Below are 26124 nucleotides of genomic sequence, written 5' to 3'. Positions count from 1 at the left end.
TGAAAAACAGGAATAAAAATGGCCTGGTAAATATTTTTTCCGTATGATTTTTGGTGGTATTGCTTGTTTGTGATGAATTTGCTAACATTTAAAATATTGATGCCTCGTTGGAATTGATCAATGTCGCAGCCAATTTCTTGACTGCACTCGGTGCTGCTCTGGTTGCCTGGCAGCTGACACCAGCTTTGCCTGTGAGCTGCCAACTGTTTTAACGCACCCCGATGAAGACGCTGAAAACAGAAGTCGTAACGCTGCTGGCTGCTACGCCCATTTATCAAAGGCTTTTTATTTGGGCACAAATCTAATCATATTGACTTTACCTTAACAAAAAAAAAAAAACCTATCATATATAGACAGAAAATTACCGAATGAACGTAATTGTTTAATAAACTTAATATGTCAAGGGACTACTGTCGTGGCTCAAGCAGTGACTTAAGCCGGGCATACACTTTAAGCCTCGATTTCTGAGTCGTATGTTGTTTGCCGTGCAGTTCACAGGGGGGAGCGAGAGGATCCGATAAATTTCTGACATGCCTGAAATTTGGGTCGGCCGACTGCGCTGTGGCAAGCATGCTCAATTTGGTTTCAACTATAAGAAATAAATAGTATATTAAATATAACAAATAGTCAGTGTGTTGGAGTGTATCCCTACGGGTGGATGGTCCCTTCGCTCCGTTATCGGACATATAGTGCGTGCTTGAGCACACAGATAACGCGCGTTTGTGTCCCGTCAGCGTTCTTCTTCTATGGTAAACACAAACTTCTCTGCCTCAGAGAAGCCGACGGGCATTTCACGCGCACAGTGTGAACAGTCAAGTCGTGACTGGCGGTCGGAACCGTACAGTGTGAGCACAACAATTCTGAGCTTTGGCTTCATATCGCAGACGATTTACTCGGACAGCGTGAGTTGGAGTTTAACAACAGCATTTCTAAAATTGCCCGGCTTAACTAATGATTTTCTTTTTCGTTCCTGAGTTCCTCCGGTGTATGTGTGTGTGTGTGTGTGTGTTTGATTGCTGGTGCAGCAGTGGGCGTGGTCTGTTTTCCCAGGATCCTGGCTGGCTGACATACCTGACTCGAATCAACTCTTTACCTGCTGTTCATAAACTGAGACTCTTCGTCTGCTCGTCACCAGGTTGTTGGTATTGCACTAGGCCGAAATCGGTCTCCAGTCGTTTAGATATATTTGTTCTTTGTGATTTTTCATTCAGTTTCTTGTGGTAAGGATTCCCTGACCATGGGCTCCACGGTGGTGTAGTGATTAGCTCTGTCCTCTCACAGCAAGGAGGTTCTGGGTTCGAGTCCTGATTCAAACCAACCAGGGCCTTTATTTGTGGAGTTTGCATGTTCTCCCCGTGTTCTCTCTGGGTTCCCTGGCTTCCTCCCGTAGTCAAAAGACATGCCAGAATGGGGTTAGGTTAATTAAAGACTCTAAATTGACGGTAGGTATGAATGTGAGAGTGAATGGTTGTCTGTCTCTGTATGTGGCCCTGTGATAGGCTGGCGACCTGTTCAGGGTGTACCCCGCCTCTCGCCCAATGTCAGCTGGGATTGGCAGTTTTTTCTGTTGTGCCATGTTGCACACTTATTTTGTGGTTGTTAAGAAGGTATGGGGGGCAACGTCTACTGGGGATCATCTATTCCCAGCTCTGGAACAGTATGTGATGGTTGAAAATACAAACCAAGTGTTGTATGCTATAATAGATTATATCAGTCAGTACAGCATTGTCTCTGCAAGCTACTTTTTAATTGGTTTTTAGAACAATGGATGTCCAAGACTTGCAGCAGGCAATGTGTCATACCTGAAAAGTTACATGTTCAGACCGTTTCCCTCCAATATTAACTCTTACCTTTATTAAAGCCTAATCATAACTTTCATTATCACAAGCACTTCAAACCCCTTGAAGAAAGGAGCGATACACTTCATTCAAAGCCCTCCTCCACCTGTCGGAAGGAACCCCGGGGCTATGAATTACTTTCCTGACATCAGCCATGAAACAAGCTTGTCAGACTGGTCATGAAAATCCCACTACAGCTCGTAAAAGTGCATTAAGAAATATCACCTCATTATTTGCCTGCACATATTTTCAATTGTGACAGTACCTCTTATGTTGTGCCCTCATGAGGGTTTTGCTACACATCTACACAAGGCCACAAGCCTTCTTTGAGCCATTTAATTACTGTATATGTTTTTAATTTAAATTGCTAGTTTACAGGATGGCATGATCCAGTGGATCAAGTTAATCCAGTTGGTCATTATCAGGCACCTGCTGTGCTTTAAAAATATATAACTATACAAAAAATTAACAGTTCTCCTCATGAAGCACTAATCAATATCTTATAGGAATAATGGAACAAAAGATATTGAGGTAATGTGAAAAAAGTCACTGCAAAATTATCTCAAACTCTTCAGACCTGTGGTTGGTCAATACTTTGAAGCATTTAACAAAGGAGGAACCAGTATTTTTCCCCCCCAGGAGATGGAACAATCAAGCAAAACAAGGAAAGTGAAAAATGACCTAAAAGTCATGAGGTGGCCATAAACCCCTCTCCAAATGAATGCTAATGTGGCTCCAGGTCCACTGGATGTGTAAATAGACAACTGAGTAACATATTTGCGAGGACAGCTTGTATGATAATATGGTCGACGTATGTGTACTGTGTTTTTTCAGCCTATATTTTCAGATTTATTCTGCCTGCAAAATAGAATGCAAGCACTGCTGCTATACTGAACATAAAAAGAAAGAAGTGCAGTCCAGAGGAATGTAAAAGGAACATGTAGTAAGATAGGAGCCACGATAACAGTGGACACTGTTTGAATAGTTAGTTTACATCCAGTGAGAGTCTTTTTGGCTTTGTGTGTATATATATGTGGTTCTAATCTGGGTTACTATTTCTCTCTGAATCTCTCAACCGAGGGAGAGAGAGAGAGAGTGTGTGTGTGTGTGTGTGTGTGTGTGTGTGTGTCATTGGTTCCCTTCTTAAGTGAGACCAGAAGAGTGCACACTGCCTGGTAACCACACACATCCTCAAAACATGCATTATACTGTCAATTGCACTTTTATATTAGTTTTTTTTTATATTTCTTGAGGGTGTGGAATGCTTCTTTACATCTGTTATGTGGATAAACAGTGGATTTGAGTCCGGCGTTTGAGTCGTGATAGGTTTTAGAAACTGTCAGAAAGCTTATTTTCCATCCCCACCTGACACGCATGCACCACACTCAGGGAGTAAATGAATCTGTTTTATCTTAAATCTCATTTTCTCATCTTCCCTCACACAGGCAAAACCAAATATTTGTCAAATCAAACTGAAGGTGAGATGATGCAGAAAAGAGTACATTCTGGCTCAGTTTTCTGAGTCTGTCTGTACACATCCCTGGTGCAGACACCCACCAATACATCTACACACACCCAGACACACTGGGACTCCAAGACATGTACTTTCACTTTCTTGACCCTTAGTACACAATAATAATTCTATGCCTCCCTCCCTCCTCTGGTCATTCCCTGAATACACATTATTAATTAGACAGAGACCCAGGTGGTGACAGAGGAGACATTGCAGTGCCCCAGCATGCCTCCCTGGAGAGATGTTTATCGATGTCACCATTGGTGAGGGAGGGAAAGCCCTGGGACTGAAGCAGAAGTCTTTTTTACTTCACGCAGCAGAGTTACATCAGCTGCATCCCACTAAAATATGCATGCTGATAGGCGTGACATAAATACTGGATACAGCTGATGAGCATCTGTTGTGCATCCCAGGGCAAGACGGCGCATGAAGTGCCAGATATCCAGCCTTATGGTAAGGTCTGTCCACCAACTAAATCTGGCCTTCAGCTTGGTCTCTCCTCACTCAGCACAGCAGCCATAGTCCACATACAAGGCAACAGGGGGATCCACAACAGCCTGCTGGTATCTCTTTATCAGGTCTTCTGCCGTCATGTCCAAGCCTAGTCCCTCCTGAGCCGTCAGCACACTTAAGAGTATCTGGCCATACTCGTTTATCACAGAGGTGAGCCAGAGTGCTGTCCCCTTGGCTGTCCCAGACAGCTTCTTGGTGATCTGAAACACAACAACATTTATAGCACAACTGTGAAAATCATTCATTAAACACTGGAATACAGGCAGTAGTTGATAATTTATTTTAATAGCCTATTTTAACAAAGGAAAGATTAGTTAACCTTTTTGGTTGAGTCCATTTTCAGAATGGTGCCATATGTCGATGTTATTCTGGCCTTGATGTCCTCCAGCCGTGTTAAAATGTCCTGGCTGTAGACGGACAGGAGCCACTTAACACTTGGCACCACAGCTGGCTCTGGAAGCTCAAGGAATGCCATGGGCAACAGTCCGGGACGCTGTAGAAAGTCCACACACTCAGTGATGTATCTTGCCACACAATGCAGGCACTCCTCTGTGTGGTTCTCTCGAAATTGATTTACAACCCGTGGCCTCTCTCCCACAGAAGCCGGATCACCCGGATGTCACAGGCAAACCTTGATCCGTTTGCCTGTGTCATCTAAATATATCAGTAAGAATTGTTTTACATATTTCTATTTTACAAAGCAAGAGACAAAAAACATGTCACTTACTTCTGTGTGAGGACCCGAAATTCAGATTTATGAACAAAGTCCAGTTGTCTAAGGACAGTCTGACACGTTGGTGGATCTACATTTGATGCAGGTTAGAGTCTCTATCACCATGTTGTAGATCCTGTCCATGTCCAAGACCCTCGTGCCCTCTTGTCTAGCCCCGCTCTTGTGAGTTGGTGCTGCCCACAGTCAGTATTGAGACAGACCAACTTCACCTTCCACAACTTGTAGGGGTGGGTGGGCAAAAAAATGGTCTGGAGCTGGACCCTGGTGGTAGATGTGGCTTGGCTGTGGTGGAAATAAACCAGAGCTTCAGGTTAAGACACTTAACCTTGCAAATCATTCAGTTCTAGCGCTGTCTTATACTTACTTTCAAGGTGCAAATTAGAAAATGAATGAAGATCACACAAATATTTGGGGGGATCGTTCTTTCGGTATAGAAGAGCAGAGAGGCGCAGAGGACGCGTGCTGGGCCCATAACCCAGAGGTCGATGGATCGAAACCATCCTCTGGTAAAGGAAACTTGTGGGGCTCCATGTTATCCCTACCTTGACCGTCCAATGCCATAGGAAGGATCTTCATTAAGCATCTTCCATATGAAGGTAGTAAGCAGAACAAAATATCCCAAAACTTACTCCGGTTAAGGCGCTGGATTAAGGCTCCAGTCTCTAAGGAGGCGTGGGTCCAATCCCACCACTGCCACTTAAATCTGTTCAAAGACCTGGTCTGTATGCTATGGATTAGAGGTACATAATGCAGGCCTTTGAATGTTGAAAACTTCGAGATCAGGAGTTTCCGGAAGGTACTTTCACAATGGAAGAGATAACATGTTTCATGACTTTGGTTTGAGCATTTATTGCATGCCAGGAAGGCATTACGACACTTTAACTTGCAAATCATTCAGTTCTAGCGCTGTCTTGTACTTACTTTCAAGGTGTATATTAGAAAATGAATTAAGATCACACAAATATTTTGGGGGATAATTTTTCTAGTATAGAAGAGCAGAGTGGCGCAGAGGAAGCGTGCTGGGCCCATAACCCAGAGGTCGATGGATCGAAACCATCCTCTGCTAAAGGAAACTTGTGGGGATCCATGTTATCCCTACCTTGACTTTCCAATGCTATTAGAAGGATCTTCATTAAGCACCTTCCATATGAAGGTACTAAGCAGAACAAAATATCCCAAAGCTGGTGATGTTGGCCTTCAGCCAGCCGCTTGTTGATGGAAATCTTTGGGCAAGTGTCACTGGACATCATAGAGGTAATGGTGGTGAAAGATCATCAAAACAGTGCTGATATCCTCCACCATGTTCACATTTCCTCGGTTTACATTAGAGCTAAACAAAACTTTAGGGTTAGCAAGATTATTCTTCCCTTTGGTGTGTTTTGTGTAACTTTCCAATGCAGCGGCTTGCCCGAAGAGGCCATGATACGTTGCAGAACTCTTGCACCAGATTGAACTATGTTTCTACAGAAAGGCATCAGAATTTGGAAGAAAAAAAGTACTTTAACAAGGTAGTGTGGCCGAGTGGTCTAAGGCGCTGGATTTAGGCTCCAGTCTCTAAGGAGGCGTGGGTTCAAATCCCACCACTGCCACTTAACTCTGTTCAAAGGCCTGGTTTGTATGTTATGGATTAGAGGTACATCATGCAGGCATTTGAATGTTGATTCCTTCAAGATCAGGAGTTCCGGAAGGTATTTTCACAATGGAGGGGAGATAACATGTTTCATGACTTTGTTTTGAGCATTTATTGCATGCCAGTAACACATTAAGACACTTTACCTTGCAAATCAGTCAGTTCTAGCGCTGTCTTATACTTACTTTCAAGGTGCATTTTAGAAAATGAATGAAGATCACACAAATATTTGGGGTGATAATTTTTCTAATATAGAAAAGCAGAGTGGCGCAGAGGAAGCGTGCTGGGCCCATAACCCAGAGGTCGATGGATCGAAACCATCCTCTGCTAAAGGAAACTTGTGGGGCTCCATGTTATCCCTACCTTGACCGTCCAATGCCATAGGAAGGATCTTCATTAAGCACCTTCCATATGAAGGTAGTAAGCAGAATAAAATACCCCAAAGCTTACTCCTGCTAAGGCGCTGGATTAAAGCTCCAGTCTCTAAGGAGGCGTGGGTCCAATCCCACCACTGCCACTTCACTCTGTTCAAAGTTCTGGTTTGTATGTTATGGATTAGAGGTACATCATGCAGGCATTTGAATGTTGAATACTTCAAGATCAGCAGTTCCAGAAGGTACTTTCACAATGGAAGAGATAAAAAGTTTCATGAACTTTGGTTTGAGCATTTATTGCTTGCCAGTTACACATTAAGACACTTTACCTTGCAATTCAATCAGTTCTAGCGCTGTCTTATACTTACTTTCAAGGTGCATATTAGAAAATGAATGAAGATCACACAAATATTTGGGGGGTTCGTTTTTCTAGTATAAAAGAGCAGAGTGGTGCAGAGGAAGCTTGCTGGGCCCATAACCCAGAGGTCGATGGATCGAAACCATCCTCTACTAAAGGAAACTTGTGGGGCTCCATGTTATCCCTACCTTGACCGTCCAATGCCATAGGAAGGATCTTCATGAAGCACCTTCAGTATGAAGGTAGTAAGCAGAACAAAATATCCCTGAATTTACTCCAGCTAAGGTGCTGGATTAAGGCTCTAGTCTCTAAGGAGGCGTGGGTTCAAATCCCACCACTTAACTCTGTTCAAAGGCCTGGTTTGTATGTTACGGATTAGAGGTACATCATACAGGCCTTTGAATGTTTAATACTTCAAGATCAGGAGTTCCGGAAGGTACTTTCACAATGGAAGAGATAAAATGTTTCATGACTTTGGTTTGAGCATTCATGGCATACCAGTAACGCATTAAGACACTTTACCTTGCAAATCATTCAGTTCTAGCGCTGTCTTATACTTACTTTCAAGGTGAATATTAGAAAATGAATGAAGATCACACAAATATTTGGGGGGATAGTTTTTCTAGTATAGAAGAGCAGAGTGGCGCAGAGGAAGCGTGCTGGGCTCAAGGCCAACATCACCAGCTTTGGGATATTTTTTTCTGCTTAGTACCTTCATATGGAAGGTAATAGCCATCACAATTTGGAAGAAAAAAAGTACTTTTTCAAGGTAGTGTGGCCGAGTGGTCTAAGGCGCTGGATTAAGGCTCCAGTCTCTAAGGAGGCTTGGGTTCAAATCCCACCACTGCCACTTAACTCTGTTCAAAGGCCTGGTTTGTATGTTACAGATTAGAGGTACATCATACAGACCTTTGAATGTTGAATACTTCAAGATCAGGAGTTCCGGAAGGTACTTTCACAATGGAGGGGAGATAACATGTTTCATGACTTTGGTTTGTGCATTTATTGCATGCCAGTAACGCATCAGTACACTTTACCCTGCAAATCATTCAGTTCTAGCGCTGTCTTATACTTACTTTGAAGGTGAATATTAGAAAATGAATGAAGATCACACAAATATTTGGGGGGATAATTTTTCTAATGTAGAAGAGCAGAGTGGCGCAGAGGAAGCGTGCTGGGCCCAGAGGTCGATGGATCGAAACCATCCTCTGCTAAAGGAAACTTGTGGGGCTCCATGTTATCCCTACCTTGACCGTCCAATGCCATAGGAAGGATCTTCATTAAGCACCTTCCATATGAAGGTAGTAAGCAGAACAAAATACCCCAAAGCTTACTCCAGCTAAGGCGCTGGATTAAAGCTCCAGTCTCTAAGGAGGCGTGGGTCCAATCCCGACACTGCCACTTCACTCTGTTCAAAGTTCTGGTTTGTATGTTACGGATTAGAGGTACATCATTCAGGCATTTGAATGTTGAATACTTCAAGATCAGCAGTTCCAGAAGATACTTTCACAATGGAAGAGATAAAAAGTTTCATGAACTTTGGTTTGAGCATCTATTGCATGCCAGTAACACATTAAGACACTTTACCTTGCAAATCAATCAGTTCTAGCGCTGTCTTATACTTACTTTCAAGGTGCATATTAGAAAATGAATGAAGATCACACAAATATTTGGGGGGATAATTTTTCTAATATAGAAGAGCAGAGTGGCGCAGAGGAAGCGTGCTGGGCCCATAACCCAGAGGTCGATGGATCGAAAGCATCCTCTACTAAAGGAAACTTGTGGGGCTCCATGTTATCCCTACCTTGACCGTCCAATGCCATAGGAAGGATCTTCATTAAGCACCTTCAATATGAAGGTAGTAAGCAGAACAAAATATCCCTGAACTTACTCCAGCTAAGGTGCTGGATTAAGGCTCTAGTCTCTAAGGAGGCGTGGGTTCAAATCCCACCACTGCCACTTAACTCTGTTCAAAGGCCTGGTTTGTATGTTACGGATTAGAGGTACATCATACAGGCCTTTGAATGTTGAAATCTTCAAGATCAGGACTTCCGGAAGGTACTTTCACAATGGAAAAGATAACATGTTTCATGACTTTGGTTTGAGAATTTATGGCATACCAGTAACGCATTAAGACACTTTACCTTGCAAATCATTCAGTTCTAGCGCTGTCTTATACTTACTTTCAAGGTGCATATTAGAAAATGAATGAAAATCACACAAATATTTGGGGGGATAGTTTTTCAAGTATAGAAGAGCAGAGTGGCGCAGAGGAAGCGTGCTGGGCCCATAACCCAGAGGTCGATGGATCGAAACCATCCTCTGCTAAAGGAAACTTGTGGGGATCCATGTTATCCCTACCTTGACTTTCCAATGCTATTAGAAGGATCTTCATTAAGCACCTTCCATATGAAGGTACTAACCAGAACAAAATATCCCAAAGCTGGTGATGTTGGCCTTGAGCCAGCTGCTTGTTGATGGAAATCTTTGGTCAAGTGTCCCTGGACATCATAGAGGTAATGGTGGTGAAAGATCATCAAAACATTGCTGATATCCTCCACCATGTTCACATTTCCTCGGTTTACATTGAGCTAAACAAAACTTTAGGGTTAGCAAGATTATTCTTCCCTTTGGTGTGTTTTGTGTAACTTTCCAATGCAGCGGCTTGCCAGAAGAGGCCATGATACGTTGCAGAACTCTTGCACCAGATTGAACTATGTTTCTACAGAAAGCCATCAGGATTGGGAATTGGGATTGACTTTCCAATGCTATTAGAAGGATCTTCATTAAGCACCTTCCATATGAAGGTACTAACCAGAACAAAATATCCCAAAGCTGGTGATGTCGGCCTTGAGCCAGCCGCTTGTTGATGGAAATTTTTGGTCAAGTGTCCCTGGACATCAAAGAGGTAATGGTGGTGAAAGCTCATCAAGGTGCTTATTAGAAAATGAATGAAGATCACACAAATATTTGGGGGGATAGTTTTTCTAGTATAGAAGAGCAGAGTGGCGCAGAGGAAGCGTGCTGGGCTCAAGGCCAACATCACCAGCTTTGGGATATTTTTTTCTGCTTAGTACCTTCATATGGAAGGTAATAGCCATGACAATTTGGAAGAAAAAAAGTACTTTCTCAAGGTAGTGTGGCCGAGTGGTCTAAGGCGCTGGACTAAGGCTCCAGTCTCTAAGGAGGCTTGGGTTCAAATCCCACCACTGCCACTTAACTCTGTTCAAAGGCCTGGTTTGTATGTTACAGATTAGAGGTACATCATACAGGCCTTTGAATGTTGAATACTTCAAGATCAGGAGTTCCGGAAGGTACTTTCACAATGGAGGGGAGATAACATGTTTCATGACTTTGGTTTGAGCGTTTATTGCATGCCAGTAACGCATGGCAAATCATTCAGTTCTAGCGCTGTCTTATACTTACTTTGAAGGTGAATATTAGAAAATGAATGAAGATCACACAAATATTTGGGGGGATAGTTTTTCTAGTATAGAAGAGCAGAGTGGCGCAGAGGAAGCGTGCTGGGCCCATAACCCAGAGGTCGATGGATCGAAACCATCCTCTACTAAAGGAAACTTGTGGGGCTCCATGTTATCCCTACCTTGACCGTCCAATGCTATTAGAAGGATCTTCATTAAGCACCTTCCATATGAAGGTACTAACCAGAGCAAAATATCCCAAAGCTGGTGATGTTGGCCTTGAGCCAGCCGCTTGTTGATGGAAATTTTTGGTCAAGTGTCCCTGGACATCATAGAGGTAATGGTGGTGAAAGCTCATCAAAACAGTGCTGATATCCTCCACCATGTTGACATTTCCGCGGTTTACATTAGAGCTGAACAAAACTTTAGGGGTAGCAAGATTATTCTTCCCTTTGGTGTATTTTGTGTAACTTTCCAATGCAGCGGCTTGCCCGAAGAGGCCATGATACGTTGCAGAACTCTTGCACCAGATTGAACTATGTTTCTACAGAAAGCCATCAGGATTGGGAATTGGGATTGACTTTCCAATGCTATTAGAAGGATCTTCATTAAGCACCTTCCATATGAAGGTACTAACCAGAACAAAATATCCCAAAGCTGGTGATGTTGGCCTTCAGCCAGCCGCTTGTTGATGGAAATCTTTGGTCAAGTGTCCCTGGACATCATAGAGGTAATGGTGGTGAAAGATCATCAAAACATTGCTGATATCCTCCACCATGTTCACATTTCCTCGGTTTACATTAGAGCTAAACAAAACTTTAGGGTTAGCAAGATTATTCTTCCCTTTGGTGTGTTTTGTGTAACTTTCCAATGCAGCGGCTTGCCCGAAGAGGCCATGATACGTTGCAGAACTCTTGCACCAGATTGAACTATGTTTCTACAGAAAGCCATCAGCATTGGGAAGAAAAAAAGCACTTTGACAAGGTAGTGTGGCCGAGTGGTCTAAGGCGCTGGATTTAGGCTCCAGTCTCTCAGGAGACGTGGGTTCAAATCCCACCACTGCCACTTTACTGTGTTCAAAGGCCTGGTTTGTATGTTACTGATTAGAGGTACATTATGCAGGCATTTGAATGTTGAAAACTTCGAGATCAGGAGTTCCGGAAGGTACTTTCACAATGGAAGAGATAACATGTTTCATGACTTTGGTTTGAGCATTTATTTTTTGCCAGTAACACATTAAGACACTTTACCTTGCAATTCAATCAGTTCTAGCGCTGTCTTATACTTACTTTCAAGGTGAATATTAGAAAATGAATGAAGATCACATAAATATTTGGGGGGGATAGTTTTTCTAGTATAGAAGAGCAGAGTGGCGCAGAGGAAGAGTGCTGGGCCCATAACCCAGAGATCGATGGGTCGAAACCATCCTCTGCTAAAGGAAACCTGTGGGGTTCCATGTTATCCCTACCTTGACCGTCCAATGCCATAGGAAGGATCTTCATTAAGCACCTTCCATATGAAGGTAGTAAGCAGAACAAAATATCCCAAAACTTACTCCAGCTAAATCGCTGGATTAAGGCTCCAGTCTCTAAGGAGGCGTGGGTTCAAATCCCACCACTGGCACTTTACTGTGTTCAAAGGCCTGGTTTGTATGTTATGGATTAGAGGTACATTATACAGGCCTTTGAATGTTGAAATCTTCAGGATCAGGAGTTCCGGAAGGTACTTTCACAATGGAAGAGATAACATGTTTCATGAACTTTGGTTTGAGCATTTATTTTTTGCCAGTAAGGCATTACGACACTTTACCTTGCAAATCATTCAGTTCTAGCGCTGTCTTGTACTTACTTTCAAGGTGTATATTAGAAAATGAATGAAGATCACACAAATATTTGGGGGGATAGTTTTTCTAATATAGAAGAGCAGAGTGGCGCAGAGGAAGCGTGCTGGGCCCATAACCCAGAGGTCGATGGATCGGAACCATCCTCTGCTAAAGGAAACTTGCGGGGCTCCATATTATGCCTACGTTGACTTTCCAATGCCATTATAAGGATCTTCATTAAGCACCTTCCATATGAAGGTAGTAAGCAGAACAAAATACCCCACATCTTACTCGAGCTAAGGCGCTGGATTAAGGCTCCAGTCTCTAAGGAGGCGTGGGTTCAAATCCCACCACTGCCACTTAACTCTGTTCAAAGGCCTGGTTTGTATGTTACAGATTAGAGGTACATCATACAGGCCTTTGAATGTTGAATACTTCAAGATCAGGAGTTCCGGAAGGTACTTTCACAATGGAAGAGATAACATGTTTCATGACTTTGGTTTGAGCATTTATTGCATGCCAGTAACGCATTACGACACTTTACCTTGCAAATCATTCAGTTCTAGCGCTGTCTTATACTTACTTTCAAGGTGCATATTAGAAAATGAATGAAGATCACACAAATATTTGGGGGGATAATTTTTCTAATCTAGAAGAGCAGAGTGGCGCAGAGGAAGCGTGCTGGGCCCAGAGGTCGATGGATCGAAACCATCCTTTGCTAAAGGAAACTTGTGGGGCTCCATGTTATCCCTACCTTGACCGTCCAATGCCATAGGAAGGATCTTCATTAAGCTCCTTCCATATGAAGGTAGTAAGCAGAACAAAATACCCCAAAGCTTATTCCAGCTAAGGCGCTGGATTAAAGCTCCAGTCTCTAAGGAGGCGTGGGTCCAATCCCACCACTGCCACTTCACTCTGTTCAAAGTTTTGGTTTTTATGTTACGGATTAGAGGTACATTATACAGGCCTTTGAATGTTGAAATCTTCAGGATCAGGAGTTCCGGAAGGTACTTTCACAATGGAAGAGATAACATGTTTCATGAACTTTGGTTTGAGCATTTATTTTTTGCCAGTAAGGCATTACGACACTTTACCTTGCAAATCATTCAGTTCTAGCGCTGTCTTGTACTTACTTTCAAGGTGTATATTAGAAAATGAATGAAGATCACACAAATATTTGGGGGGATAGTTTTTCTAATATAGAAGAGCAGAGTGGCGCAGAGGAAGCGTGCTGGGCCCATAACCCAGAGGTCGATGGATCGGAACCATCCTCTGCTAAAGGAAACTTGCGGGGCTCCATATTATGCCTACGTTGACTTTCCAATGCCATTATAAGGATCTTCATTAAGCACCTTCCATATGAAGGTAGTAAGCAGAACAAAATACCCCACATCTTACTCGAGCTAAGGCGCTGGATTAAGGCTCCAGTCTCTAAGGAGGCGTGGGTTCAAATCCCACCACTGCCACTTAACTCTGTTCAAAGGCCTGGTTTGTATGTTACAGATTAGAGGTACATCATACAGGCCTTTGAATGTTGAATACTTCAAGATCAGGAGTTCCGGAAGGTACTTTCACAATGGAAGAGATAACATGTTTCATGACTTTGGTTTGAGCATTTATTGCATGCCAGTAACGCATTACGACACTTTATCTTGCAAATCATTCAGTTCTAGCACTGTCTTATACTTACTTTCAAGGTGCATATTAGAAAATGAATGAAGATCACACAAATATTTGGGGGGATAATTTTTCTAATCTAGAAGAGCAGAGTGGCGCAGAGGAAGCGTGCTGGGCCCAGAGGTCGATGGATCGAAACCATCCTTTGCTAAAGGAAACTTGTGGGGCTCCATGTTATCCCTACCTTGACCGTCCAATGCCATAGGAAGGATCTTCATTAAGCTCCTTCCATATGAAGGTAGTAAGCAGAACAAAATACCCCAAAGCTTATTCCAGCTAAGGCGCTGGATTAAAGCTCCAGTCTCTAAGGAGGCGTGGGTCCAATCCCACCACTGCCACTTCACTCTGTTCAAAGTTTTGGTTTTTATGTTACGGATTAGAGGTACATCATGCAGGCATTTGAATGTTGAATACTTCAAGATCAGCAGTTCCAGAAGGTACTTTCACAATGGAAGAGATAACATGTTTCATGAACTTTGGTTTGAGCATCTATTGCATGCAAGTAACACATTAAGACACTTTACCTTGCAATTCAATCAGTTCTAGCGCTGTCTTATACTTACTTTCAAGGTGCATATTAGAAAATGAATGAAGATCACACAAATATTTGGGGGGATAATTTTTCTAATATAGAAGAGCAGAGTGGCGCAGAGGAAGCGTGCTGGGCCCATAACCCAGAGGTCGATGGATCGAAACCATCCTCTGCTAAAGGAATCTTATGGGGATCCATGTTATCCCTACCTTGACCGTCCAATGCCATAGGAAGGATCTTCATTAAGCATCTTCCATATGAAGGTAGTAAGCAGAACAAAATATCCCAAAACTTACTCCAGCTAAATCGCTGGATTAAGGCTCCAGTCTCTAAGGAGGCGTGGGTTCAAATCCCACCACTGGCACTTTACTGTGTTCAAAGGCCTGGTTTGTATGTTATGGATTAGAGGTACATTATACAGGCCTTTGAATGTTGAAATCTTCAGGATCAGGAGTTCCGGAAGGTACTTTCACAATGGAAGAGATAACATGTTTCATGAACTTTGGTTTGAGCATTTATTTTTTGCCAGTAACGCATTACGACACTTTACCTTGCAAATCATTCAGTTCTAGCGCTGTCTTGTACTTACTTTCAAGGTGTATATTAGAAAATGAATGAAGATCACACAAATATTTGGGGGGATAGTTTTTCTAATATAGAAGAGCAGAGTGGCGCAGAGGAAGCGTGCTGGGCCCATAACCCAGAGGTCGATGGATCGAAACCATCCTCTGCTAAAGGAAACTTGTGGGGCTCCATGTTATCCCTACCTTGACTGTCCAATGCCATAGGAAGGATCTTCATTAAGCACCTTCAATATGAAGGTAGTAAGCAGAACAAAATATCCCTAAACTTACTCCTGCTAAGGCGCTAGATTAAGGCTCTAGTCTCTAAGGAGGCGTGGGTTCAAATCCCACCACTGCCACTTAACTCTGTTCAAAGGCCTGGTTTGTATGTTACGTATTAGAGGTACATCATACTGGCCTTTGAATGTTGAATACTTCAAGATCAGGAGTTCCGGAAGGTACTTTCACAATGGAAGAGATAACATGTTTCATGACTTTGGTTTGAGCATTTATTGCATGCCAGTAACGCATTACGACACTTTACCTTGCAAATCATTCAGTTCTAGCGCTGTCTTATACTTACTTTCAAGGTGCATATTAGAAAATGAATGAAGATCACACAAATATTTGGGGGGATAATTTTTCTAATATAGAAGAGCAGATTGGCGCAGAGGAAGCGTGCTGGGCTCAAGGGCAAAATCACCAGCTGTGGGATATTTTTTTCTGCTTAGTACCTTCATATGGAAGGTAATAGCCATCACAATTTGGAAGAAAAAAAGTACTTTATCAAAGTAGTGTGGCCGAGTGGTCTAAGTTGCTGGATTAAGGCTCCAGTCTCTAAGGAGGCGTGGGTTCAAATCCCACCACTGCCACTTAACTCTGTTCAAAGGCCTGTTTTGTATGTTACGGATTAGAGGTACATCATACAGGCCTTTGAATGTTGAAATCTTCAAGATCAGGACTTCCGGAAGGTACTTTCACAATGGAAGAGATAACATGTTTCATGACTTTGGTTTGAGAATTCATGGCATACCAGTAACGCATTAAGACACTTTACCTTGCAAATCATTCAGTTCTAGCGCTGTGTTATACTTACTTTCAAGGTGCATATTAGAAAATGAATGAAGATCACACAAATATTTTGGGGGATAGTTTTTCAGGTATAGAAGAGCAGAGTGGCGCAGAGGAAGCGTGCTGGGCCCATAACCCAGAGGTCGATGGATCGAAACCATCCTCTGCTAAAGGAAACTTGTGGGGATCCATGTTATCCCTACCTTGACTTTCCAATGCTATTAGAAGGATCTTCATTAAGCACCTTCCATATGAAGGTACTAACCAGAACAAAATATCCCAAAGCTGGTGATGTTGGCCTTGAGCCAGCCGCTTGTTGATGGAAATTTTTGGTCAAGTGTCCCTGGACATCAAAGAGGTAATGGTGGTGAAAGCTCATCAAGGTGCTTATTAGAAAATGAATGAAGATCACACAAATATTTGGGGGGATAGTTTTTCTAGTATAGAAGAGCAGAGTGGCGCAGAGGAAGCGTGCTGGGCTCAAGGCCAACATCACCAGCTTTGGGATATTTTTTTCTGCTTAGTACCTTCATATGGAAGGTAATAGCCATGACAATTTGGAAGAAAAAAAGTACTTTCTCAAGGTACTGTGGCCGAGTGGTCTAAGGCGCTGGATTAAGGCTCCAGTCTCTAAGGAGGCTTGGGTTCAAATCCCACCACTGCCACTTAACTCTGTTCAAAGGCCTGGTTTGTATGTTACAGATTAGAGGTACATCATACAGGCCTTTGAATGTTGAATACTTAAAGATCAGGAGTTCCGGAAGGTACTTTCACAATGGAGGGGAGATAACGTGTTTCATGACTTTGGTTTGAGCATTTATTGCATGCCAGTAACGGATGGCAAATCATTCAGTTCTAGCGCTGTCTTATACTTACTTTGAAGGTGAATATTAGAAAATGAATGAAGATCACACAAATATTTTGGGGGATAATTTTTCTAGTATAGAAGAGCAGAGTGGCGCAGAGGAAGCGTGCTGGGCCCATAACCCAGAGGTCGATGGATCGGGACCATCCTCTGCTAAAGGAAACTTGCGGGGCTCCATATTATGCCTACGTTGACTTTCCAATGCCATTATAAGGATCTTCATTAAGCACCTTCCATATGAAGGTAGTAAGCAGAACAAAATACCCCAAAGCTTACTCCAGTTAAGGTGCTGGATTAAAGCTCCAGTCTCTAAGGAGGCGTGGGTCCAATCACACCACTGCCACTTCACTCTGTTCAAAGTTCTGGTTTGTATGTTACGGATTAGAGGTACATCATGCAGGCATTTGAATGTTGAATACTTCAAGATCAGGAGTTCCGGAAGGTACTTTCACCAAGGAAGAGATAACATGTTTCATGACTTTGATTTGAGCATTTATTTTTTGCCAGGAAGGCATTACGACACTTTAACTTGCAAATCATTCAGTTCTAGCGCTGTCTTGTACTTACTTTCAAGGTGTATATTAGAAAATGAATTAAGATCACACAAATATTTTGGGGGATAATTTTTCTAGTATAGAAGAGCAGAGCGGCGCAGAGGAAGCGTGCTGGGCCCATAACCCAGAGGTCGATGGATCGAAACCATCCTCTGCTAAAGGAAACTTGTGGGGATCCATGTTATCCCTACCTTGACTTTCCAATGCTATTAGAGGGATCTTCATTAAGCACCTTCCATATGAAGGTACTAAGCAGAACAAAATATCCCAAAGCTGGTGATGTTGGCCTTCAGCCAGCCGCTTGTTGATGGAAATCTTTGGTCAAGTGACCCTGGACATCATAGAGGTAATGGTGGTGAAAGATCATCAAAACATTGCTGATATCCTCCACCATGTTCACATTTCCTCGGTTTACATTAGAGCTAAAAAAAACTTTAGGGTTAGCAAGATTATTCTTCCCTTTGGTGTGTTTTGTGTAACTTTCCAATGCAGCGGCTTGCCCAAAGAGGCCATGATACGTTGCAGAACTCTTGCACCAGATTGAACTATGTTTCTACAGAAAGCCATCACCATTGGGAAGAAAAAAAGCACTTAACAAGGTAGTGTGGCCGAGTGGTCTAAGGCGCTGGATTTAGGCTCCAGTCTCTCAGGAGACGTGGGTTCAAATCCCACCACTGCCACTTTACTGTGTTCAAAGGCCTGGTTTGTATGTTATGGATTAGAGGTACATTATGCAGGCCTTTGAATGTTGAAAACTTCGAGATCAGGAGTTCCGGAAGGTACTTTCACAATGGAAGAGATAACATGTTTCATGAACTTTGGTTTGAGCATTTATTTTTTGCCAGTAACGCATTACGACACTTTACCTTTCAAATCATTCAGTTCTAGCGCTGTCTTGTACTTACTTTCAGGGTGTATATTAGAAAATGAATGAAGATCACACAAATATTTGGGGGGATAGTTTTTCTAATATAGAAGAGCAGAGTGGCGCAGAGGAAGTGTGCTGGGCCCATAACCCAGAGGTCGATGGATCGGGACCATCCTCTGCTAAAGGAAACTTGCGGGGCTCCATATTATGCCTACGTTGACTTTCCAATGCCATTATAAGGATCTTCATTAAGCACCTTCCATATGAAGGTAGTAAGCAGAACAAAATACCCCAAAGCTTACTCGAGCTAAGGCGCTGGATTAAAGCTCCAGTCTCTAAGGAGGCGTGGGTTCAAATCCCACCACTGCCACTTAACTCTGTTCAAAGGCCTGGTTTGTATGTTACGGATTAGAGGTACATCATACAGGCCTTTGAATGTTGAAATCTTCAGGATCAGGAGTTCCGGAAGGTACTTTCACAATGGAAGAGATAACATGTTTCATGAACTTTGGTTTGAGCATTTATTTTTTGCCAGTAACGCATTACGACACTTTACCTTGCAAATCATTCAGTTCTAGCGCTGTCTTGTACTTACTTTCAAGGTGTATATTAGAAAACGAATGAAGATCACACAAATATTTGGGGGGATAGTTTTTCTAATATAGAAGAGCAGAGTGGCGCAGAGGAAGCGTGCTGGGCCCACAACCCAGAGGTCGATGGATCGGAACCATCCTCTGCTAAAGGAAACTTGCGGGGCTCCATATTATGCCTACGTTGACTTTCCAATGCCATTATAAGGATCTTCATTAAGCACCTTCCATATGAAGGTAGTAAGCAGAACAAAATACCCCAAATCTTACTCGAGCTAAGGCGCTGGATTAAGGCTCCAGTCTCTAAGGAGGCGTGGGTTCAAATCCCACCACTGCCACTTAACTCTGTTCAAAGGCCTGGTTTGTATGTTACAGATTAGAGGTACATCATACAGGCCTTTGAATGTTGAATACTTCAAGATCAGGAGTTCCGGAAGGTACTTTCACAATGGAAGAGATAACATGTTTCATGACTTTGGTTTGAGCATTTATTGCATGCCAGTAACGCATTACGACACTTTACCTTGCAAATCATTCAGTTCTAGCGCTGTCTTATACTTACTTTCAAGGTGCATATTAGAAAATGAATGAAGATCACACAAATATTTGGGGGGATAATTTTTCTAATATAGAAGAGCAGATTGGCGCAGAGGAAGCGTGCTGGGCTCAAGGGCAAAATCACCAGCTGTGGGATATTTTTTTCTGCTTAGTACCTTCATATGGAAGGTAATAGCCATCACAATTTGGAAGAAAAAAAGTACTTTATCAAAGTAGTGTGGCCGAGTGGTCTAAGTTGCTGGATTAAGGCTCCAGTCTCTAAGGAGGCGTGGGTTCAAATCCCACCACTGCCACTTAACTCTGTTCAAAGGCCTGTTTTGTATGTTACGGATTAGAGGTACATCATACAGGCCTTTGAATGTTGAAATCTTCAAGATCAGGACTTCCGGAAGGTACTTTCACAATGGAAGAGATAACATGTTTCATGACTTTGGTTTGAGAATTCATGGCATACCAGTAACGCATTAAGACACTTTACCTTGCAAATCATTCAGTTCTAGCGCTGTGTTATACTTACTTTCAAGGTGCATATTAGAAAATGAATGAAGATCACACAAATATTTTGGGGGATAGTTTTTCAGGTATAGAAGAGCAGAGTGGCGCAGAGGAAGCGTGCTGGGCCCATAACCCAGAGGTCGATGGATCGAAACCATCCTCTGCTAAAGGAAACTTGTGGGGATCCATGTTATCCCTACCTTGACTTTCCAATGCTATTAGAAGGATCTTCATTAAGCACCTTCCATATGAAGGTACTAACCAGAACAAAATATCCCAAAGCTGGTGATGTTGGCCTTGAGCCAGCCGCTTGTTGATGGAAATTTTTGGTCAAGTGTCCCTGGACATCAAAGAGGTAATGGTGGTGAAAGCTCATCAAGGTGCTTATTAGAAAATGAATGAAGATCACACAAATATTTGGGGGGATAGTTTTTCTAGTATAGAAGAGCAGAGTGGCGCAGAGGAAGCGTGCTGGGCTCAAGGCCAACATCACCAGCTTTGGGATATTTTTTTCTGCTTAGTACCTTCATATGGAAGGTAATAGCCATGACAATTTGGAAGAAAAAAAGTACTTTCTCAAGGTACTGTGGCCGAGTGGTCTAAGGCGCTGGATTAAGGCTCCAGTCTCTAAGGAGGCTTGGGTTCAAATCCCACCACTGCCACTTAACTCTGTTCAAAGGCCTGGTTTGTATGTTACAGATTAGAGGTACATCATACAGGCCTTTGAATGTTGAATACTTAAAGATCAGGAGTTCCGGAAGGTACTTTCACAATGGAGGGGAGATAACGTGTTTCATGACTTTGGTTTGAGCATTTATTGCATGCCAGTAACGGATGGCAAATCATTCAGTTCTAGCGCTGTCTTATACTTACTTTGAAGGTGAATATTAGAAAATGAATGAAGATCACACAAATATTTTGGGGGATAATTTTTCTAGTATAGAAGAGCAGAGTGGCGCAGAGGAAGCGTGCTGGGCCCATAACCCAGAGGTCGATGGATCGGGACCATCCTCTGCTAAAGGAAACTTGCGGGGCTCCATATTATGCCTACGTTGACTTTCCAATGCCATTATAAGGATCTTCATTAAGCACCTTCCATATGAAGGTAGTAAGCAGAACAAAATACCCCAAAGCTTACTCCAGTTAAGGTGCTGGATTAAAGCTCCAGTCTCTAAGGAGGCGTGGGTCCAATCACACCACTGCCACTTCACTCTGTTCAAAGTTCTGGTTTGTATGTTACGGATTAGAGGTACATCATGCAGGCATTTGAATGTTGAATACTTCAAGATCAGGAGTTCCGGAAGGTACTTTCACCAAGGAAGAGATAACATGTTTCATGACTTTGATTTGAGCATTTATTTTTTGCCAGGAAGGCATTACGACACTTTAACTTGCAAATCATTCAGTTCTAGCGCTGTCTTGTACTTACTTTCAAGGTGTATATTAGAAAATGAATTAAGATCACACAAATATTTTGGGGGATAATTTTTCTAGTATAGAAGAGCAGAGCGGCGCAGAGGAAGCGTGCTGGGCCCATAACCCAGAGGTCGATGGATCGAAACCATCCTCTGCTAAAGGAAACTTGTGGGGATCCATGTTATCCCTACCTTGACTTTCCAATGCTATTAGAGGGATCTTCATTAAGCACCTTCCATATGAAGGTACTAAGCAGAACAAAATATCCCAAAGCTGGTGATGTTGGCCTTCAGCCAGCCGCTTGTTGATGGAAATCTTTGGTCAAGTGACCCTGGACATCATAGAGGTAATGGTGGTGAAAGATCATCAAAACATTGCTGATATCCTCCACCATGTTCACATTTCCTCGGTTTACATTAGAGCTAAAAAAAACTTTAGGGTTAGCAAGATTATTCTTCCCTTTGGTGTGTTTTGTGTAACTTTCCAATGCAGCGGCTTGCCCAAAGAGGCCATGATACGTTGCAGAACTCTTGCACCAGATTGAACTATGTTTCTACAGAAAGCCATCACCATTGGGAAGAAAAAAAGCACTTAACAAGGTAGTGTGGCCGAGTGGTCTAAGGCGCTGGATTTAGGCTCCAGTCTCTCAGGAGACGTGGGTTCAAATCCCACCACTGCCACTTTACTGTGTTCAAAGGCCTGGTTTGTATGTTATGGATTAGAGGTACATTATGCAGGCCTTTGAATGTTGAAAACTTCGAGATCAGGAGTTCCGGAAGGTACTTTCACAATGGAAGAGATAACATGTTTCATGAACTTTGGTTTGAGCATTTATTTTTTGCCAGTAACGCATTACGACACTTTACCTTTCAAATCATTCAGTTCTAGCGCTGTCTTGTACTTACTTTCAGGGTGTATATTAGAAAATGAATGAAGATCACACAAATATTTGGGGGGATAGTTTTTCTAATATAGAAGAGCAGAGTGGCGCAGAGGAAGTGTGCTGGGCCCATAACCCAGAGGTCGATGGATCGGGACCATCCTCTGCTAAAGGAAACTTGCGGGGCTCCATATTATGCCTACGTTGACTTTCCAATGCCATTATAAGGATCTTCATTAAGCACCTTCCATATGAAGGTAGTAAGCAGAACAAAATACCCCAAAGCTTACTCGAGCTAAGGCGCTGGATTAAAGCTCCAGTCTCTAAGGAGGCGTGGGTTCAAATCCCACCACTGCCACTTAACTCTGTTCAAAGGCCTGGTTTGTATGTTACGGATTAGAGGTACATCATACAGGCCTTTGAATGTTGAAATCTTCAGGATCAGGAGTTCCGGAAGGTACTTTCACAATGGAAGAGATAACATGTTTCATGAACTTTGGTTTGAGCATTTATTTTTTGCCAGTAACGCATTACGACACTTTACCTTTCAAATCATTCAGTTCTAGCGCTGTCTTGTACTTACTTTCAAGGTGTATATTAGAAAACGAATGAAGATCACACAAATATTTGGGGGGATAGTTTTTCTAATATAGAAGAGCAGAGTGGCGCAGAGGAAGCGTGCTGGGCCCACAACCCAGAGGTCGATGGATCGGAACCATCCTCTGCTAAAGGAAACTTGCGGGGCTCCATATTATGCCTACGTTGACTTTCCAATGCCATTATAAGGATCTTCATTAAGCACCTTCCATATGAAGGTAGTAAGCAGAACAAAATACCCCAAATCTTACTCGAGCTAAGGCGCTGGATTAAGGCTCCAGTCTCTAAGGAGGCGTGGGTTCAAATCCCACCACTGCCACTTAACTCTGTTCAAAGGCCTGGTTTGTATGTTACAGATTAGAGGTACATCATACAGGCCTTTGAATGTTGAATACTTCAAGATCAGGAGTTCTGGAAGGTACTTTCACAATGGAGGGGAGATAACATGTTTCATGACTTTGGTTTGAGCATTTATTGCATGCCAGTAACGCATCAGTACACTTTACCTTGCAAATCATTCAGTTCTAGCGCTGTCTTGTACTTACTTTCAAGGTGTATATTAGAAAACGAATGAAGATCACACAAATATTTGGGGGGATAGTTTTTCTAATATAGAAGAGCAGAGTGGCGCAGAGGAAGCGTGCTGGGCCCATAACCCAGAGGTCGATGGATCGGAACCATCCTCTGCTAAAGGAAACTTGCGGGGCTCCATATTATGCCTACGTTGACTTTCCAATGCCATTATAAGGATCTTCATTAAGCACCTTCCATATGAAGGTAGTAAGCAGAACAAAATACCCCAAATCTTACTCGAGCTAAGGCGCTGGATTAAGGCTCCAGTCTCTAAGGAGGCGTGGGTTCAAATCCCACCACTGCCACTTAACTCTGTTCAAAGGCCTGGTTTGTATGTTACAGATTAGAGGTACATCATACAGGCCTTTGAATGTTGAATACTTCAAGATCAGGAGTTCTGGAAGGTACTTTCACAATGGAGGGGAGATAACATGTTTCATGACTTTGGTTTGAGCATTTATTGCATGCCAGTAACGCATGGCAAATCATTCAGTTCTAGCACTGTCTTATACTTACTTTGAAGGTGAATATTAGAAAATGAATGAAGATCACACAAATATTTTGGGGGATAATTTTTCTAGTATAGAAGAGCAGAGTGGCGCAGAGGAAGCGTGCTGGGCCATAACCCAGAGGTCGATGGATCGAAACCATCCTCTGCTAAAGGAAACTTGTGGGGCTCCATGTTATCCCTACCTTGACCGTCCAATGCCATAGGAAGGATCTTCATTAAGCACCTTCCATATGAAGGTGCTTTATGAAAGCTTACTCCAGCTAAGGCGCTGGATTAAAGCTCCAGTCTCTAAGGAGGCGTGGGTCCAATCCCACCACTGCCACTTCACTCTGTTCAAAGTTCTGGTTTGTATGTTATGGATTAGAGGTACATCATGCAGGCATTTGAATGTTGAATACTTCAGGATCAGGACTTCCGGAAGGTACTTTCACAATGGAAGAGATAACATGTTTCATGACTTTGGTTTGAGAATTTATGGCATACCAGTAACGCATTAAGACACTTTACCTTGCAAATCATTCAGTTCTAGCGCTGTGTGATACTTACTTTCAAGGTGAATATTAGAAAATGAATGAAGATCACACAAAAATTTGGGGGGATAGTTTTTCAGGTAGAGAAGAGCAGAGTGGCGCAGAGGAAGCGTGCTGGGCCCATAACCCAGAGGTCGATGGATCGAAACCATCCTCTGCTAAGGGAAACTTGTGGGGATCCATGTTATCCCTACCTTGACTTTCCAATGCTATTAGAAGGATCTTCATTAAGCACCTTCCATATGAAGGTACTAACCAGAACAAAATATCCCAAAGCTGGTGATGTCGGCCTTGAGCCAGCTGCTTGTTGATGGAACTTTTTGGTCAAGTGTCCCTGGACATCATAGAGGTAATGGTGGTGAAAGCTCATCAAAACAGTGCTGATATCCTCCACCATGTTGACATTTCCGCGGTTTACATTAGAGCTAAACAAAACTTTAGGGGTAGCAAGATTATTCTTCCCTTTGGTGTGTTTTGTGTAACTTTCCAATGCAGCGGCTTGCCCGAAGAGGCCATGATATGTTGCAGAACTCTTGCACCAGATTGAACTATGTTTCTACAGAAAGCCATCAGAATTTGGAAGAAAAAAAGAACTTTAACAAGGTAGTGTGGCCGAGTGGTCTAAGGCGCTGGATTAAGGCTCCAGTCTCTAAGGAGGCGTGGGTTCAAATCCCACCACTGCCACTTAACTCTGTTCAGAGGCCTGGTTTGTTTGTTACAGATTAAAGGTACATCATACAGGCCTTTGAATGTTGAATACTTCAAGATCAGGAGTTCCGGAAGGTACTTTCACAATGGAGGGGAGATAACATGTTTCAAGAACTTTGGTTTGAGCATTTATTGCATGCCAGTAACACATTAAGACACTTTACCTTGCAAATCATTCAGTTCTAGCCCTGTCTTATACTTACTTTCAAGGTGCATATTAGAAAATGAATGAAGATCACACAAATATTTGGGGGGATAGTTTTTCTAGTATAGAAGAGCAGATTGGCGCAGAGGAAGCGTGCTGGGCTCAAGGCCAACATCACCAGCTTTGGGATATTTTTTTCTGCTTAGTACCTTCATATGGAAGGTAATAGCCATGACAATTCGGAAGAAAAAAAGTACTTTATCAATGTAGTGTGGCCGAGTGGTCTAAGGCGCTGAATTAAGGCTCCAGTCTCTAAGGAGGCTTGGGTTCAAATCCCACCACTGCCACTTAACTCTGTTCAAAGGCCTGGTTTGTATGTTACAGATTAGAGGTACATCATACAGGCCTTTGAATGTTGAATACTTCAAGATCAGGAGTTCCGGAAGGTACTTTCACAATGGAGGGGAGATAACATGTTTCATGACTTTGGTTTGAGCATTTATTGCATGCCAGTAACGCATGGCAAATCATTCAGTTCTAGCGCTGTCTTATACTTACTTTGAAGGTGAATATTAGAAAATGAATGAAGATCACACAAATATTTTGGGGGATAATTTTTCTAGTATAGAAGAGCAGAGTGGCGCAGAGGAAGCGTGCTGGGCCCATAACCCAGAGGTCGATGGATCGAAACCATCCTCTGCTAAAGGAAACTTGTGGGGCTCCATGTTATCCCTACCTTGACCGTCCAATGCCATAGGAAGGATCTTCATTAAGCACCTTCCATATGA

At 42.7% G+C, this 26124-nt stretch overlaps 11 non-coding genes across 11 annotated transcripts; all 11 read left to right on the top strand.

The window, feature by feature from the left end:
• The first annotated feature begins 6104 nt into the window (after positions 1–6104).
• Positions 6105–6186, top strand: trnal-uag. Its single transcript has one exon. It is a non-coding gene; the product is annotated as a tRNA-Leu (tRNA).
• A 1541-nt stretch (positions 6187–7727) lies between these two features.
• Positions 7728–7809, top strand: trnal-aag. The gene has a single exon. It is a non-coding gene; the product is annotated as a tRNA-Leu (tRNA).
• A 2283-nt stretch (positions 7810–10092) lies between these two features.
• trnal-aag lies at positions 10093–10174 on the top strand. Its single transcript has one exon. It is a non-coding gene; the product is annotated as a tRNA-Leu (tRNA).
• Positions 10175–11364: 1190 nt separating this feature from the next.
• Positions 11365–11446, top strand: trnal-uag. The gene has a single exon. It is a non-coding gene; the product is annotated as a tRNA-Leu (tRNA).
• A 4319-nt stretch (positions 11447–15765) lies between these two features.
• trnal-aag lies at positions 15766–15847 on the top strand. The gene has a single exon. It is a non-coding gene; the product is annotated as a tRNA-Leu (tRNA).
• Positions 15848–16629: 782 nt separating this feature from the next.
• trnal-aag lies at positions 16630–16711 on the top strand. Its single transcript has one exon. It is a non-coding gene; the product is annotated as a tRNA-Leu (tRNA).
• Positions 16712–18063: 1352 nt separating this feature from the next.
• On the top strand, positions 18064–18145 carry trnal-uag. The gene has a single exon. It is a non-coding gene; the product is annotated as a tRNA-Leu (tRNA).
• Positions 18146–19692: 1547 nt separating this feature from the next.
• trnal-aag lies at positions 19693–19774 on the top strand. Its single transcript has one exon. It is a non-coding gene; the product is annotated as a tRNA-Leu (tRNA).
• Positions 19775–20556: 782 nt separating this feature from the next.
• trnal-aag lies at positions 20557–20638 on the top strand. Its single transcript has one exon. It is a non-coding gene; the product is annotated as a tRNA-Leu (tRNA).
• Positions 20639–21990: 1352 nt separating this feature from the next.
• On the top strand, positions 21991–22072 carry trnal-uag. Its single transcript has one exon. It is a non-coding gene; the product is annotated as a tRNA-Leu (tRNA).
• A 3013-nt stretch (positions 22073–25085) lies between these two features.
• On the top strand, positions 25086–25167 carry trnal-aag. Its single transcript has one exon. It is a non-coding gene; the product is annotated as a tRNA-Leu (tRNA).
• The last annotated feature ends 957 nt before the right edge of the window (positions 25168–26124 follow it).

The sequence above is a fragment of the Scophthalmus maximus genome, chromosome 9, assembly GCF_022379125.1.
Source record: "Scophthalmus maximus strain ysfricsl-2021 chromosome 9, ASM2237912v1, whole genome shotgun sequence".
In the NCBI taxonomy this organism is placed as follows: Eukaryota; Metazoa; Chordata; class Actinopteri; order Pleuronectiformes; family Scophthalmidae; genus Scophthalmus; species Scophthalmus maximus.
This window is presented reverse-complemented; position numbering and strand designations above follow the sequence as displayed.